Raw genomic sequence first — 17,677 nt, forward strand, 5'->3', positions numbered from 1 at the left:
AAAAATCTTGTTCTGCTCTTGAAAGGGCCTCCAAAGATTTCTCTCTTTCATTCGGGCTTCTATAAATATTTATATCCATAAATATTTCATCCGTACTAGCACTTGATGGGAGAACAGGGGATGCCAATAAAATACACCCACTAGGGAAATATGTCTAATAATAGATTGAAAGGTAATTCCTGCTTTTGTGTGACATGGCATCTACAATCATTGCTATACTAGAAAAGAAGCTTAAGTAACACATCTGGAAAGTCTGTGACAAAGTCCTCATTTGATGAGTACTTTACAGTTGCCTATTGGAGTTTCAATGCCAATCAACCAGTTTATGCAGCCTGTGAGAGAATGCTTGCAGCATTCTGTCCCAAATTAGGATAACTTGGCACAGACTTCGGTTCTAAACTACTTAAGTGGTAGTGTAGACATGGCCTATGTCGACAAAACTTATGCTGCTCAGGGGTGTGAATCTCCCCCGCCCGAGCGACATAAATTTTGCCGGCATAAGTGGTAGTGTGCACAGCGCAATGTCAGTGCGAATGCAGCTACTGCCGCTCAGTAGGGGTGGTTTAATTATGTTGACGGGAGAGTTCTCTGCCGTTGGCATAAAGCAGCTACATGAGAAATCTTACAGTGGTGCAGCTGCATCGGTGCTGCTGTAAGGTCTCTAGTGTAGACATAGCCTCAGTGTTTTGTTTAATTTATTTTGCCTTCTTAGACTTTTGACCTATAAAATTGGGTCGGGGTGCCCTTCTGATACCTTTCCTTTTCTAATTGCATAAAAGGCTACTAAGGGAGATTATTGTTAGCTATTGTGGGCTGCAATAGTACCAATATATGAAGGGTGCGCAGCTGTATGCCTCTCTTTCACTGAAGCCAGATCATGTAATTTTTTGTTTTCAGACTGCATGGCAGCATTTGGGGTAGCCACGATCTCAAAAGGTGTAATTTTGGTTTGTGGAGAAACAATGTGGCTTGATTTTCAGATGTGCTGAGCACCGACAACTCCTATGGTCTTGAGTGGGAGCTAGTGGTGTTCAGAGCCACTGAAAAAATCAGGCCTGATGATACCTAGTGACTTTCTCCCACAATAATGTGGCTTTAAAATCCTAGCTGGATGATGGTTCTGGGAATGGCATTACAGTGAAGATGCTGTGAAGCATCACTTAATAGATAACACCCCTTGCTGAAATGTAACTAATCCTGTCTAACGGTTCTAAACTCAATATTATAGAATTTCAGCATTTGAGATATGGTAGTAAATTTAAGTAACAAAGTACATTGTTTGGTTTTGCAGTCATAACAGTTTCCACAAACACATTAGTACCAAACATTAGCATGAAATCTGAAATTATAGCAAGTACTTAACTCCAGAAATTGATCCATGTGAAATCACAAAATTAGTCATATTTGGAAACTGATTGTGTGATGACTAGTGCAGCTGAAACATTTCAAACTATATATACAAAAGATGGTTAGATAATCATTAGGATGCTATTTCATGAGGTGGTAACCAAAACAATCCCTGTAGTGCCATAGTTTGTGCAAAGATTTCCACAATTAAAGTAGAGATGGACATGAGATGGCCTGAGCCAGGACATCCTGGGCTTTGATATTCTGAATCTTACAAGCTAAGTAGGGTCAGGCCTATGAAATGCTTGGCTGGAAGATCGCCAAGGAAAAAACAAGTTATAGATGGCACACTTTCTTCAAGTCAGAATTTTAACTGGTAAGTTCTCGGGGTTGAGACTCTCTTTGTTTTTAAGTCTTACGTAGTGCTGAGCACACTGCCCTGCTTGACAAATTGACAGTACATAATAATTAACTGAGCCAACATCCAAGTGTGGAGTTAGGGGAATAGCTATCTATTAGGGCTGTTGGTTAATCACAGTTAACTCTCACTATTAACTCAAAAAAATTAATCGCGATTAAAAAAATGTATCATGATTAATCACAGTATCATAGAAATTTATTAAATTTTTTCGATGTTTTTCTACATTTTCATATATAGTGTATTCTGTGTTGTAACTGAAATAAAAGTGTATACTATTTTTGATTATAAATATTAGCACTGTAAAAATGATAAACAAAAGAAATAGTATTTTTCAATTCACTGATACAAGTACTGTAGTGCAGTCTCTTTGTCGTGAAAGTGCAACTTACAAATGTAGATTTTGTTTTATTACATAACTGCACTCAAAAACAAAACAATGTTGTTTTGTTCATGCTTCAGCCACCATTCCAGAGGACATGCTTCCATGTTGATGACTCTTGTTAAAAAAATGCGTTAATTAATTTCGTGAGTGAACTCCTTGGTTGAGAATTGTATGTCTCCTGCCCTGTGTTTTACCCACATTCTGTCATATATTTCATGTTATAGCAGTCTTGGATGATGACCCAGAACACGTTGTTTGTTTTAAGAACACTTTCACTGCAGATTTGACAAAACGCAAAGAAGGTACCAATGTGAGATTTCTAAACATAGCTACAGCACTTGACCAAAGGTTTAAGAATCTGAAGTGCCTTCCAAAATCTGAAAGGTATGAGCTGTGGAACATGCTCATAGATTCATAGATTCATAGATATTTAGGTCAGAAGGGACCATTATGATCATCTAGTCTGACCTCCTGCACAACGCAGGCCACAGAATTTCACCCACCACTCCTACAAAAAAACCTCACACCTATATCTGTGCTATTGAAGTCCTCAAATTGTAGTTTAAAGACCTCAAGGAGCAGAGAATCCTCCAGCAAGTGACCCGTGCCCCATGCTACAGAGGAAGGCGAAAAACCTCCAGGGCCTCTTCCAATCTGCCCTGGAGGAAAATTCCTTCCCGACCCCAAATATGGCGATCAGCTAAACCCTGAGCATATGGGCAAGATTCATCAGCCAGATACTACAGAAAATTCTTTCCCAGGTAACTTGGATCTTACCCCATCTAAAACCCATCACAGGCCATTGGGCCTATTTACCATGAATATTTAATTACCAAAACCATGTTATCCCATCATACCATCTCCTCCATAAACTTATCGAGTTTAATCTTAAAGCAAGATAGATCTTTTGCCCCCACTACTTCCCTCGGAAGGCTATTCCAAAACTTCACTCCTCTGATGGTTAGAAACCTTCGTCTAATTTCTAATCTAAATTTCCTAGTGGCCAGTTTATATCCATTTGTTCTTGTGTCCACATTGGTACTGAGTTTAAATAATTCCTCTCCCTCTCTGGTATTTATCCCTCTGATATATTTATAGAGAGCAATCATATCTCCCCTCAGCCTTCTTTTAGTTAGGCTAAACAAGCCAAGCTCCCTGAGTCTCCTTTCATAAGACAAGTTTTCCATTCCTCGGATCATCCTAGTAGCCCTTCTCTGTACCTGTTCCAGTTTGAATTCATCCTTCTTAAACATGGGAGACCAGAACTGCACACAGTACTCCAGGTGAGGTCTCACCAGTGCCTTATATAACGGTACTAAAACCTCCTTATCCCTACTGGAAATACCTCTCCTGATGCATCCCAAGACGACATTAGCTTTTTTCACAGCCATATCACATTGGCAGCTCATAGTCATCCTATGATCAACCAATACTCCAAGGTCCTTTTCCTCCTCCGTTACTTCTAGTTGATGCGTCCCTAGCTTATAACTAAAATTCTTGTTATTAATCCCTAAATGCATGACCTTACACTTCTCACTATTAAATTTCATCCTATTCCTATTACTCCAGTTTACAAGGTCATCCAGATCCTCCTGTAGGGTATCCCTGTCCTTCTCTAAATTAGCAATACCTCCCAGCTTTGTATCATCTGCAAACTTTATTAGCACACTCCCACTTTTTGTGCCCAGGTCAGTAATAAAAAGATTAAATAAGATTGGTCCCAAAACCGATCCCTGAGGAACTCCACTGGTAACCTCCCTCCAACTTGACAGTTCACCTTTCAGTAGGACCCGTTGTAGTCTCCCCTTTAACCAATTCCCTATCCACCTTTCAATATTCCTATTGATGCCCATCTTATCCAATTTAACTAATAATTCCCCATGTGGCACCGTATCAAACGCCTTACTAAAATCTAAGTAAATTAGATCCACTGCGTTTCCTTTATCTAAAAAATCTGTTACTTTCTCAAAGAAGGAGATCAGGTTGGTTTGGCACGATCTACCTTTTGTAAAACCATGTTGTATTTTGTCCCATTTACCATTGACTTCAATGTCCTTAACTACCTTCTCCTTCAAAATTTTTTCCAAGACCTTGCATAGTACAGATGTCAAACTAACAGGCCTATAATTACTTGGATCACTTTTTTTCCCTTTCTTAAAAATAGGAACTATGTTAGCAATCCTCCAATCATACGGTACAACCCCTGAGTTTACAGATTCATTAAAAATTCTTGCTAATGGGCTTGCAATTTCTTGTGCCAATTCTTTTAATATTCTTGGATGAAGATTATCTGGGCCCCCCGATTTAGTCCCATTAAGCTGTTTGAGTTTCGCTTCTACCTCAGATATGGTGATGTCTACCTCCATATCCTCATTCCCATTTATCATGCTACCATTATCCCTAAGATCCTCTTTAGTCTTATTAAAGACTGAGGCAAAGTATTTGTTTAGATATTGGGCCATGCCTAGATTATCCTTGACCTCCACTCCATCCTCAGTTTTTAGCGGTCCCACTTCTTCTTTCTTTGTTTTCTTCCTATTTATATGACTATAGAACCTTTTACTATTGGTTTTAATTCCCTTTGCAAGGTCCAACTCTACTTGACTTTTAGCCTGTCTCACTTTATCCCTACATATTCTGACCTCAATAAGGTAGCTTGCCTTACTGATCCCTCCCTTCTTCCACTCCCTATATGCTTTCTGCTTTTTCTTAATTACCTCTCTAAGATGCTTGCTCATCCAGCTTGGTCTACAACTCCTGCCTATGAATTTTTTCCCCTTTCTTGGGATGCAGGCTTCCGATAGCTTCTGCAGCTTTAATTTAAAATAATCCCAGGCCTCCTCTACCTTTAAACCCATAAATTCTTCAGTCCAATCCACTTCCCTAACTAATTTCCTTAATTTTTGAAAGTCAGCCCTTTTGAAATCAAAAACCCTAGTTGCAGATTTATTTTTGTTAATCCTTCCATTCAGTTTGAACTGAATTAGCTCATGATCACTTGAGCCAAGATTATCCCCTACAACCATTTCCTCTATGAGGTCCTCATTACTCACCAAGACCAAATCTAAAATGGCATCCCCTCTAGTCGGTTCAGCAACTACTTGCTGAAGGAATCCATCAGCTATCGCATCTAGGAAAATCTGAGCCCTATTATTATTACTAGCACTCGTCCTCCAGTCTATATCTGGGAAGTTAAAGTCTCCCATGATCACACAGTTTCCATTAGTATTTACTTTATTAAAAACATTAAAAAGGGCTCTATCCATATCCAAATTAGATCCCGGCGGTCTATAGCACACCCCAAGCACTATCCCAGGGGAGGCTCTAATAGTTTTCTTCCCCAATTTAATTTTTGCCCAGACAGACTCAGTCATATCCATTTCATCGCTTCTTATTTCTTTACATTCTATCTCATCATTGATATACAGTGCTACTCCACCACCTTTACCTTTATTTCGGTCTTTCCTAAACAGCACATACCCTTCAATACCTGTAGCCCAGTCATGACTACTATTCCACCAGGTCTCTGTTATACCTATAATATCTGGTTTCACTTCCTGCACCAGTAACTCTAGTTCCTCCATTTTGTTACCTAGGCTCCTTGCATTAGTGTACAAACATCTTAATTTTTGCTGTTTAGCCTCACTCACATTCTGTACCCTATTAGGCACGGTTATTTTACTACCAGTATAACCTATTAGACTTGTATCTACACTGCCCTTCCTCCTACCTACAGCTGTATCCACTCTTACTTCATTTTCTTTCCACTCTATGCTTAATTCTGGCGTGGAGATTACCTGGACATCTCCCAACCATCTCCCCCAAATTCCTAGTTTAAAGCTCTCTTAATCAGTTGTGCCAGCCTCCATCCTAGAAGTCTATTTCCTTCCCTACTCAGATGAAGTCCATCCCGAGAGAACTGTCCTCTATCCATGAATGCCTCCCAATGGCCATACATCCCAAAGCCCTCCTTATAGCACCACTGCCTAAGCCATCTATTGATAGTCATAATCTTGTCACACCTTTGTTGCCCTTCTCTAGGAACAGGCAGAATCCCACTAAAGATCACCTGAGCCTCAATTTCCTTAAGCGTCCTCCCCAGCCTAGCATAGTCTCCCTTAATACTTTCCAGCGAGAATCTAGCCGTATCATTTGTTCCCACATGAAGGATAATTAGGGGATTCTTTCCCGCTCCCTTTAGAATCCTTTTCAACCTCAGGTCTACATCCCGTATCTTAGCACCCGGAAGACAGCACACCCTCCTATTTTCTGGATCAGCTCTGGTTACAGGCCTATCTATTCTTCTCAGTAAAGAGTCCCCAATCACATAGACCTGCCTTTTCCTAGTGACTGTGCTATTCTCCAGTCTATCCCCTGTTCCCTCTGGCTGCAAGTTCTTTCCATTCCCATTCTCCCTTGTAATCCTTTTTAACCCATCCTGTATCCTCCTGGGGCTCATATTTGGTGTAATCTCCATTAACTCTTCCCCTTTTCCTATAGGACTAACCTCTCTTCTCTTCTTCCTTGCCCTGTCACCTTCAGTGACTACCCGCTGAGCCCCTTCTTCATTTTCCAACTCTGCAAACCTATTCTTAAGCTCTATTTCTCCTTCACTAGCCCGTCTTTTCCTCTGCCTAGTTCTTTTAGTCACATGCTTCCACTGACCACTTTCCTCACCCAGTCTCCCCTCAGAATTCCCTAGTCCTGCTTCCATCTGCAAGTCTGAGCTTTTCCCTTCAGAAGTCTTAAAAGAGCAACACTCTGATGCGGAAACTACAGAACCCAAACCATCAAACAAGAAAATCAACCTTCTGGTGGATCTGACTCAGATAATGAAAACGAACATGCATCAGTCCGCACTGCTTTGGATTGTTATGGAGCAGAACCCATCATCAGCATGTCCCCTGGAATGGTGGTTGAAGCATGAAGGGTCATATGAATCTTTAGCGCAACTGGCATGTAAATATCTTGTGATGCTGGCTACAACAATGCCATGAGAACACCTGTTCTCACTTTGAGGTGACATTGTAATCAAGAAGTGGACAGCATTATCTCCTGCAAATGTAAACAAACCTGTTTGTCTGAGCGATTGGGTGAACAAGAAGTAGGACTGAGTGGACTTGCAGGCTCTAAAATTTTACATTGTTTTGTTTTTGAATGCAGGGGGTTTTTTTTACATAATTCTACATTTGTAAATTCAACTTTCATAATAAAGAGATTGCAATACAATACTTATATTAGGTGAACTGAAAAATGCTATTTCTTGTTTTTTGTAATCAAAAATAAATATAAAGCGAACACTACACACTTCGTATTCTGTGTTGTAATTGAAATCAATATATTTGAAAATGTAGAAAACATCCAAAAATATTTAAATAAATGGTATTCTATTATTGTTTAACAGTGCGATTAATCGCATGCCTGAATTTTTTAATGGCGCGACAGCCCTATCTATCTATCTATCTATCTATCTATCTATCTATCTATCTATCTATCTATCTATCTATCGGGCACTTTTGACCCCAACCCCATAGTATTTATGCACTGGAGAAATATGTCGCTCAAGTGAAACATAAAACTGAGATCTTGATATATCTCATCTTTAAAAATCACATTGTATTGTATTTTTCTAAGAAGAAGAGGGATTTTTTTGCCCTGTTGTTCTGGTCCAACTCCAGTCTGGGTTATTTGATGTAAAATGTAGTACTTTATATAGCTCATGATTCTTTAAAATGCTTTGAGGCTTGCAATAGGCACTATACAGTCATTAATTTCAGCAAGTGGGGAACTATTTTAGTTCACAGTTTAGGTGGAAATGTGAAAAACCAAAAACCAGCCTCCTGTTTCTCTGAACAAGGAGAATTCAGCAAGACAATATCATCATTTCGTTCAGAAACAAGGGAGAGGAAAGGCCAAAGAGATTGCTTATAGCCATAAGCTGTCTATTTTCAAAGAGGATTTTTTAGAAGTAAAGGTTAAAAAGAATCTAAGAATTCAAACCTGTTTCATCAAAGCAAAATACATTTTTACCTAAAGGGAGGGTTAATTAGCAGAAGGATTAGCAGTCATTATGCATGGCTAATTAGAAATGAGTCAAAAGGTTGTATAATTTGGACAGTGGTAAACTTGAAGTGCTGGTTAGCTTGAAAGAAGTCCTAATCATTACACCCTGTTATGCATTTGCCTAAATTGACAGATCAATCTAAATGGAAGGATAAAGGGTAAGGACTGTCTGTGATGCATGGCAATTATAACCACTAAGTGTGTTTACTGTGAATGGAGTTAACATGTGGACTTATACACAAAGGCACTCTCTAAAATCTGGACAAGAACGCTTAATTTCCAAACCATGGAAAAGAGACTTCGGAATGTTTTTCCATGGAAATATGTTGTGTAACCAAAACCATCATTTTTTGTGGCGTTTGATAAACCTTGCGTCATTGGGCTTCAGGCTGATAAGATTAATTGAGATTCAATTGTAAAAGGAAAACATGTTGCCCACTGTCCCTTCCCCCGCCCCAACAAAATAGATTAATTTAAAACCCTAAAACAGATTTTTTTTTCCTGGAAATTTTCTCCTTTTCTGGGAGCACCCATGGTCACCTTAATGTCTGTCTAGAGAGGTTTCAGCATAGTTCCTTCTGTCTCTTTCCTGCTCAGTCTCTTTTCAAATTTCTTGGAGAAATGGCCCACTTGATGAATTTATGTAGTCATTTGTGATTCTACTGACTGTCTCACTTTCTCTGTTTTGCTCCCCTGAAAGGAGGAATAAGGAAAGAATATTTTAAATGGAAATGAAAGGAATACTAAAGAGTAATATTTTAAAATCCATTAATTTAGACATTGATTTTACACCAAAACAAGAATTCTGTAGTCTTAGTGACTTAAGTTGGTTTTTTTCTCTATGGAATAGTTCTAATATGAATTTCTTTTATAAAAGACTGTTTTTACTTTTGGATCCACACTGTAGACGTCTTCTTTGCTGACACCAGACTGAACCAGTACAGCAGAACTGAGGAGCTTCAGTCATCAATGACACACACTTAAGAGATGTTCAGTGCTTAATAGCTTTTTCTGGGATTCCACTCCTGCAAATTTGTTAGTAGACTTGTTTGGGATTTTTCTAACTAAATGTTTTTAATTGGAAAATGCCAGTTCATTGAACCTGAAGCTACCCATAGGAAAGAGTTGATTTTGAGGAATTTCTCTTTGTTTTTTGGGGAAAAAAAATTGAAATTTTTTGTTTCACTTGTTTCGACATGTTCCATTTTGACAGTTTCAAAACAGAGTTTTTCAGTTCAAAAAAATTTTGTTTAGAAATTTTTAGTTAATTTATACCAAAAAAGTTTAAATATAAAAAAGGCAAAAATGAAAACAAAACATGACTATTGACCTGCCTGCACATTTTTTCAGATTATTCGGTGGTGACAATTTGAGATTTTGGAGGTTGTCCTGGTTCAGGATGGAAATAATGTTCAGAATCTTGAAAATTCTCATAGGATGGAAAAAGCATTTCCAGCTCTATTGATTAGGCTGTAATAAATGCAAATTCCATTTTTTCCAATAGGTGGCTGCCAAAATACCTGTGAGAACAATTAAAACTGCACCATAACCATCTCTGAAGTGGCTACATGTTTTACAAGAGCTTAAAAGGTCTTAGTTCAGTTTTGGAGCAAAGTCCATTTTATGAGTTTCAGAAGGTTTGTATGCTTGGGCTGGATTCTGTCACCAAAGTGTCAACTCCAATTCTGACAAAAATGTTAGCCATTAAAGAATGATTCAATAATCCCAAACCAAAGTGTGTAACATAATCCATCTCAATCTAATTTTTTGGAAGAGCAGAAGACAAAAGAGCTCTGCTAATGTGTACAGCTCACGTGCATGTGCCTAGGGGACTTTCGGGCACCTTTATGTTCCTCAATCCTATGGTTGTCTCCTGCATTAAATTAGAACAGCCTCAAGGCTGCTTTATTATACACCCGCTTCCCATGGTATCCTGGCAGTTAGGGATCCTCGGCCTATGGATACCCTAGCCATGCCTTCTCTTCCTAGGCCATGTCCTCTGCAGGGTTGCCCTGTGACATCCTAAGAGTCCCCCTACACAAGCAAAATCCTCTAGTGACTGACTAATCTAGATTTAGGGCAACTCTGTACCACCCCATGCTATTCAAGAAGATGGGTCAAGATACTTTGCAGACTGCTTTAATAAGAAATTCACAACGAAAAAGGGAAGCTTCTTTTCTTCTGCTCTTTTGTCCAGGGATCAGACTTTCAGAACGTTTCCCCCAGTGACAGGGTAACAAAAAATAGCATCCAAAGGGGCTTAGTTTGGATAAAGAGAGAGGTGTCCATTAACTTGTTGTTTACAAACACCACTGTAGAAGTCTGAGAGATGCTTTCAATTGGATGAGATTTTTAAAAAGGGTGAGATTAAAAAAGGTTTTTTGTTTTATTTCCCCTTTTGAACTTTTGACTATTTTTATGCAAGATGCACCCTCAGTACTGCCCTATGGAAGGTACAGTCATCTGTGCAGTGCTGGCATGGACAAACACAGCAGTGTTGAGTGATACATAAGTTTACTGGAAGTTGTCAGTGGAGGAGTTAATATTTTTAGAGCTTTTCTATATAGTGAAATAACCAGCACTAGCTATTCCACAATATTTCCTCATGTGGATTCTTATTCTTTGGGAGTGGATTAAGCTAAACCACAAAAAGATGCTGTGTGCGGAATAAGAGTGCCCACATGCCGAGCTAGTGACGAAGAGCATTGCATTTAAAATTCACACTCTAACTCATTTTGCAATAGTGTTTAGACCAGATATTATGCTAATTGATATGTCTGGCAGGCACATTTCAAATGTGTGTGTTCCATTTTATCAAAATAGATAATTTGTCATAACTATTTTAAGTTACTGTGGCTAAAACTGGTTTGATCAAGGCTGACTATGACCAGCTATATTGATATTCAGAAGCCAGCAGCTTAAGCATATGTTGATATCAATAACATTAATTTATAATGAGTGGCAACAGCATCTAGTCTGTCATATCTAGAAATCCTGGCTTTAGGATGGGAAATCTCATTCCAATACCTTGACATTAATCCTGTAAGTACCTCTGTCTGCTTATTTAGATGTATCCAAACAGAGCAAAGAACAAACAAGCACACACTTATATAGGCATCCTCTACAATTATTAAAAAGCACAATGAAAGACAAAAAATAGCAGCAAACTTCATCAATTACAGCAATGACTTATTAGACCTTGGAGTAAAAGGGGAAAAATAGAGCACTACCCCACTCTCCCTAAACATCACCCCTCAAACAACATTCCTTTCCTCAAAATCTCCCATAAAAGATACACCCATACACATTATGAAAACATGACAGGGACCTCCCTTAGCATCTCAGTAGGCCAGCTGAGTTTTTGAGGGAGAGCGGTTGCAGGAGCTGAAGGAAGAGAGGTGGAGTGCCAAAGGGAAAGGTGACTATCAGATATTTTCCTGTCACACAGCTTTTATTTTAACTAGTAGGCAATTTGCTGAAAAATAATCCTAAAGTTGCATTTTGTTAAATGACTCTATTTGAAAGTTATTTTAAGATGTTTCAAATGCTGCCTGCCAGACATTCCGGCTGGAGTCCAAGCCCATTTGATTCTCTCTTTACATTACAAGCAGCTTAAAAACGGAGAGAAAGTCCCTCAAGAACCAAATTCTAAGGATTTGTGTTCCCCCCCCCCCGACTCCATTTTCTCTGTGAAATTTGGATCCTCTTAAATGAAAGCAGAAATAGTCTATGAACTTCCTTCAATTTCTTTTAGCACAGAGCATGTTTTTCTAAACATATTTCTCATGCAAGTGTAGAAGGTGTTTTACAGACAGGTTCCCCCCCCCCCCCCCTTGGAATTAGCAATTTAGTAAAAAATGACATCTCTGCTCAAAATGGTATTAACAATGGCTTGATGACAAGAAAATACAATCCTGTCAAACTGGACTTCATGAATAAATCACAAGGTCCAATTTAATGTTTAATTTCATCATTAAAGAGAGAAAGTGTCTCTATACCAGGGGTAGGCAACCTATGGCAGGCATGCCAAAGGCGGCACACGAGCTGATTTTCAGTGGTACTCACACTGCCCAGGTCCTGGCCACCGGTTCTAGAGGTTCTGCTGCTGGCCTGGGGTACCGGCCCCCTGCCAGCTGGGGTTCCATCTGCCAGCCCCGCTCAGCCCGCTGTGGCCCCCACAGCCCTGGGGTCCCGGCTGCTGGTCCGAGGCTCTGCAGCCGCCCACAACTGTGGCCCACTGGCTCCAGCCTGGGGCAGTGAGGGGTGCAGACAGGGGCAAGAGGGGGCGCAGCTCCGCACACCCACCTTAAAAATTGTTCCAGCGCCACTGTGCTGGAATATTTTTAAGTCCTGATTTGCTGCTTACGTCACTATCACGCCACGTGGAACAGCACACTGCGTTTGACGTTGAGCTTAGATTGTACATGCAAGAACTGGAATCAGAATTTTCTGACAGATTTCCAGATTTCCAGCTATTTGGCCCAACGCTTTCTTTTCTAATTAAACTGGAAAAGTTCAATGAAAGTGACTTGGATTTGTCTGTATTTCAGTGGATGGGTGTTGAAGATTTCAAAATGCAGCTCATTCAATTAAAAAGCTCAGAATTTTGGGCATCAAAGTTTGGAGATCTGCAGAGTGCACTTGAAGCTACCTCTATTCTGGCCTCTATTCTGACCTGCTGGATGTCCCTGCCAGTGAAATTTAACTGTTTGAAAAAAATTGTGTTTGCAATGCTTTCAGCATTTGGATCCACATACCTGTGCGAACAGGTATTTTCACACATGAAATCTGTTCTCTGTCCCTCTTGGAGCTGGTTAACAACTGATCACTCAGAAACCTGTGTGCAGCTTAAAGTATCCAAATACGTGCCAGACATTGGAAAACTCAGCAAGGAAAAGCAAGGGCAAGGATCACACTAAACTGATAAGATCTGCATTTTAGTTTAATTTTAAATGAAGCTTCTTAAACATTTTAAAAACCTTATTTACTTTACATACAACGATAGTTTAGTTATATATTATAGACTTTTATAGAAAGAGACCTTCTAAAAACATTAAAATGTATTACTGGCAGGCGAACGCTTAAATTAGAGTGAATAAATGAAGACGCGGCACACCACTTCTGAAAGGTTGCTGACCCCTGCTCTATACCATACATGCTTGTGAATAACAACTTTCTGGTATTTGTAGAAATCACACTGTAAACACTTCTCTGAATTGTGATATCATTTTGGTTTTATTTGAATTCTAATTCTGAATCTCACAACATTGCAGGCCACCATATTAAAATCAATAGTTCCTGCTAGACTAGATGACATGGTTGTTTACTCAAATGCATTAAAAAAATCCCTATGCTGCTAATTTGATTTTGGATTGTGACATTGGAACCCTTGGAACCAAGGGATGTGGTTGACTTTCCATCACCTGAAACCTTTAAATCAGAGTTGGATGTCTTTGAAAAAGAGATACTCAAGTTCAATCCCAAGTTACTGGGCTTGATGCAAGAATGACTAGGTGAACTTCATGGGCTCGTGAAGTAGGTAGGAGGTCAGATTAGATTATCACAAAGGTTTTAATCTATGAAGGACATTCTGGCTATGATGTGGCAAAGCTTTATCAAGTAAGAAGATTTTCCAGAATTTCCTAAAATTAACTAGACTGTATTATTTTTAAATCTTCTCTGAAAGCTCATTTCACAGCTGAATGCCCTCAGCTCATGTGCTTTGTTGTAGGTTTTGTGATCCCTGTTGTTCTAGGGGAACACATCTCCTCCTCCTGCTGCAGAAAGATTATCTAGCTGTTAGGGAGCTAACCTGAGATATCCAGGTTCAGTTCCCTTCACTGCCACACATTTCCTGTGTTTCCTTAAGAAAGTAATTTAGTCTTTGTGCTTCCATTCCCCAACTATAAAATGGGGCCACTAAATCAGACAAACCAGGCACAGGTTAAGCTTTGCCTGGTCTTTCCTCAGGCAGCATAACATTCACTAAATCTTGTATAATCCACAGCAATCTAGATCAGCAGCCCCTCTGTCTAGTCTCATAGTCTTGGCGCTCTGAGAAACCTAAACTCCCATAACTCACCCCATAACAATATAGACGACCAACAGGACCACTAAAATAACCCTCTCGCACACAAGTTATCACAGCACTAAAGGATGCTCCATATTCTGGGTCTTTACATATTCACTGTAATACGCTGCCTCAAACATCCCCATCCATGAACGCTCTGCAGCTACAGAGAAGGCATCATAGAACTAGTGTTCTGTGTAGTACGAGAACACATCACCAGCCATCAGCAATATCAGGACGGATAAGCTGGAGTGCTGATGAGAAGCGCAGTCGGGAAAGTAACTGAAATACTTCCCTGATGGACTGTATTTTCTAAATGGACAACCTACCCTACATTCTCAACTACTGAGGGACAGTCTTTACTCATTGCTATATTTGTGTTCCACAACCAACTCTCTGTATAACTTTTCATGAGTAATGTCCCCAAATACTTGGATGCTAATATCTAAACTGTATTGTTAAATCTAATCTAGTCACCTTAATTTGGGTTATTGCTGGTTATGCAGTATATGTATTTTATGACTTTTAAAAACAAACTTTGTATTTGTGGATAATCTAAGCACTATACCCAGATGTACAGACACTCGTTTCTTAATCTGTGTATCATATAATTTTTAACATTAGCTTTAATAAAAATTTTAAATCTGTTTTTATCCCCTGGGGCTACTAAAGGAGATTCTTCCCTACTCTAAATAGGTGTTAAGACAAATACACTAACAATTGTGAGACATTAAGGGCTTGGCTATACTTGAAAGTTAGAGTGCAATAAAGGAGCCCCGGGCGCCCTAGCTCACTACCCGTCCACAATGGCAAGGCACGTAGAGCGCTCTGACGCCGCGGCTAGAGCGCTCCTGGTACTCCACCTTGGCAAATGGAATAATGTTTGGTGTGCCCCCGCTGGAGCGCTGTGCTGTCAGTGTGAACGCCCTGGTCTGTTAGTGTGCTCTGATCGGCCTCCAGAAGTGTCCCACAATGTCTGTTCTAGCCACTCTGGTCATCACTTTGAACTCTACTGCCCTGCCCTCAGGTGACCAACTGTCACACCCACCCTTTAAATTCTCTGGGAATTTTGAAAATCCCCTTCCTGTTTGCTCAGCCAGGTGTGGAGTGCTCTCAGCGAATCTTTCCAGCTGACCATGCTTCCATGCGCCAGGAGATCCCCAGTATGGAGCAATGGCAAGGTGCTGGACCTCATCAGTGTGTATGGGGAGGAAGCTGTCCAGCCCCAGCTGCGCTCCAGCTATAGGAATTACGATACCTTGGGGGAGATATCAAGGGACATGATGGAAAGGGGCCATAACTGGGACGCACTGCAGTGCAGGATTAAAGTGAAGGAGCTGCGGAATGCCTACCGCAAAGCCCATGAGGCAAACAACTATTCCGGTGGTGCCCCCGCAACCTGCCGTTTCTACAAAGAGCTGGATGCGATATTTGGGGGCGACCTCACCTCCATTCCGAGGACCACCATGGACACTTCAGAGCCCAGTTCAACAAGGCGGGAGGAGAAGGAGGAGCAGCAAAGCGGGAGCGAGGGTGCCCAGGCGGAGGAAGACACCCCAAAATCCCTAGATGCATGCAGCCAGGAGCTGTTCTTAAGCCAGGAGGAAGGTAGCCAGTCGCACCGGCTGGTGCTTGGGGAAGGACAAACACCAGATGAGGTTCCCAGTAAGCAGCTTTTATTTTGGGAAGGAAGTTATTCGGTGCGGGCTCTTGGGGCGAGGAGAGTTAGGGCTGCATGCCTGCCTGCCTAGATGCGGAATAGGGCATTCATGTGCTCTCTCATATCGCGGTAATCGGCCTCAGTGATCTCTTCAAAGGTCTCAGTCCAGAACTTGGGCAATGCGCTTGTGCAGGTTTCTCGGGAGAGCCACTGTTGTCCTTGTCCTAGTAACGCTAACTTGTCCACACCACTGTGCCATGAGGGGCGGGGGGACCATTGCTGCACACAGGCAAGCTGCATATGGGCCAGGGCAGAAGCCGCATTGCAGTAGAAGACCCTCCCAGGTCACCCTCAGCAGCGAGATATCTTCCAGGACGAACTCCTGTGGAAAATGTGGGGACAGTGTTCAGTATAGGGGCCCCCTGCTGCTGTTGGCTCTCCCTAAAGCTCAGAAACCCAGAGGACAGTACAGCCGTGAAACAATCAGTCACGCTTGACCCTGCACTTATTCACTATTTTGGGGCTCCCCTGGGTTATGTGCGCTCGCTTTGGGACAGGCAAATTATGCTATTGTGTAGGCTGCTTGCCCTTAAGTATGGGGAAATCATTGCTCTGTCTGGTGTGAACAATGCTGCCTCTGTTAAGTGTTGCATTTTGCCTTTACAGATGCAACCTTGAGATCTCAGCTGTCAGTGTTATCACCGGCTGAAAGACTCCAAAGAATCATAAAGAGGCCACGTAAAAGCAAGGAAGACATGTTGCATGAAGTAATGCAGCATTCGAGTAATTAAAATAAAAAAGTGCAGGAGTGGCGGGACAGTGAAAGGAGGATCTGCCAGCAGAATAAGGAGCGCCAGCACAAAAGCGCAGTGCTCCGGCAGCAAAGCACGGATCGGCTGATAAGCATAATGGAGCGTCAAGTGGACTCGATAGCCATGCAGGCGGAGCACTACTGTGCCTGACCCCCCCCCCCCCCCCCGCCCCACCCGCAGCCCTTGTCCCAAAACTCTTTCCCTTGTGCCCCCATGTCACCTCCAACCCACTTTCCCCAGCCTCTGGGTTCTTATCACCACTAGCTGCCTCTAACACCTGTAGCTTCACCACCCAGCCCTGAAAACTATGACCCTTACCCGCTGTAGTCAACCCCCATCACCATGCAGTATAGCCATCCAGAAGTGCAGCACTTATTGCACAGCACTCCAGACCGGAAGGCTGAGTATGATAACAGGACATATGCAAATCTGTGATTGTCCTGTTCCCCACCCCACCCCCACCCCCTTGCCCTTTCTGTTTCCCAAGCAGTTATGTTTCTTTTCAATAAATGGATTTTTTGGCTTTGAAAACATTCTTTATTATTGCATAAAGTAAAAGATACCTTAGCCCAGGAAAGAAACAGGCACTGCAAGTCAGCGTAGCAAACACAGATTCCTACTAACATTGGAACAACTGCACTTCACTCCCGTGCAGGGCACCAGATATTACTGGTGACTTTCAGCTTGTTCCCTCAAGGCATCCTTAATCCTTGCAGCCCCTCACTGGACCCCTCTAATAGCCCTGCTCTCTGGCTGTTCAAATTCAACCTCCAGGTGTTGAACCTCCGAGTTCCATGCCTGAGTGAATCGTTCACTCTTCCCTTCACAGATGTTATGGTGGGTACAGCACGCGGCTATAACTGCGAGGATGCTGTCATCAGCCAGGTCCAGCTTCCCATACAGAGAGCGCCAGCAGCCCTTT

The 17,677-nt window shown here is 41.4% G+C and overlaps 1 long non-coding RNA gene across 1 annotated transcript; it reads right to left on the minus strand.

Moving 5' to 3' along the window:
- Window positions 1–1,861: 1,861 nt before the first annotated feature.
- LOC122465856 lies at window positions 1,862–15,129 on the minus strand. Its single transcript, XR_006290969.1, has 3 exons — window positions 15,013–15,129; window positions 10,349–10,350; window positions 1,862–1,895 (listed from the first exon to the last, which is right to left on the minus strand). It is a non-coding gene; the product is annotated as an uncharacterized LOC122465856 (long non-coding RNA).
- Window positions 15,130–17,677: the final 2,548 nt, after the last annotated feature.

Source organism: Chelonia mydas, chromosome 5 (genome assembly GCF_015237465.2).
Source record: "Chelonia mydas isolate rCheMyd1 chromosome 5, rCheMyd1.pri.v2, whole genome shotgun sequence".
Taxonomy (NCBI): domain Eukaryota; kingdom Metazoa; phylum Chordata; order Testudines; family Cheloniidae; genus Chelonia; species Chelonia mydas.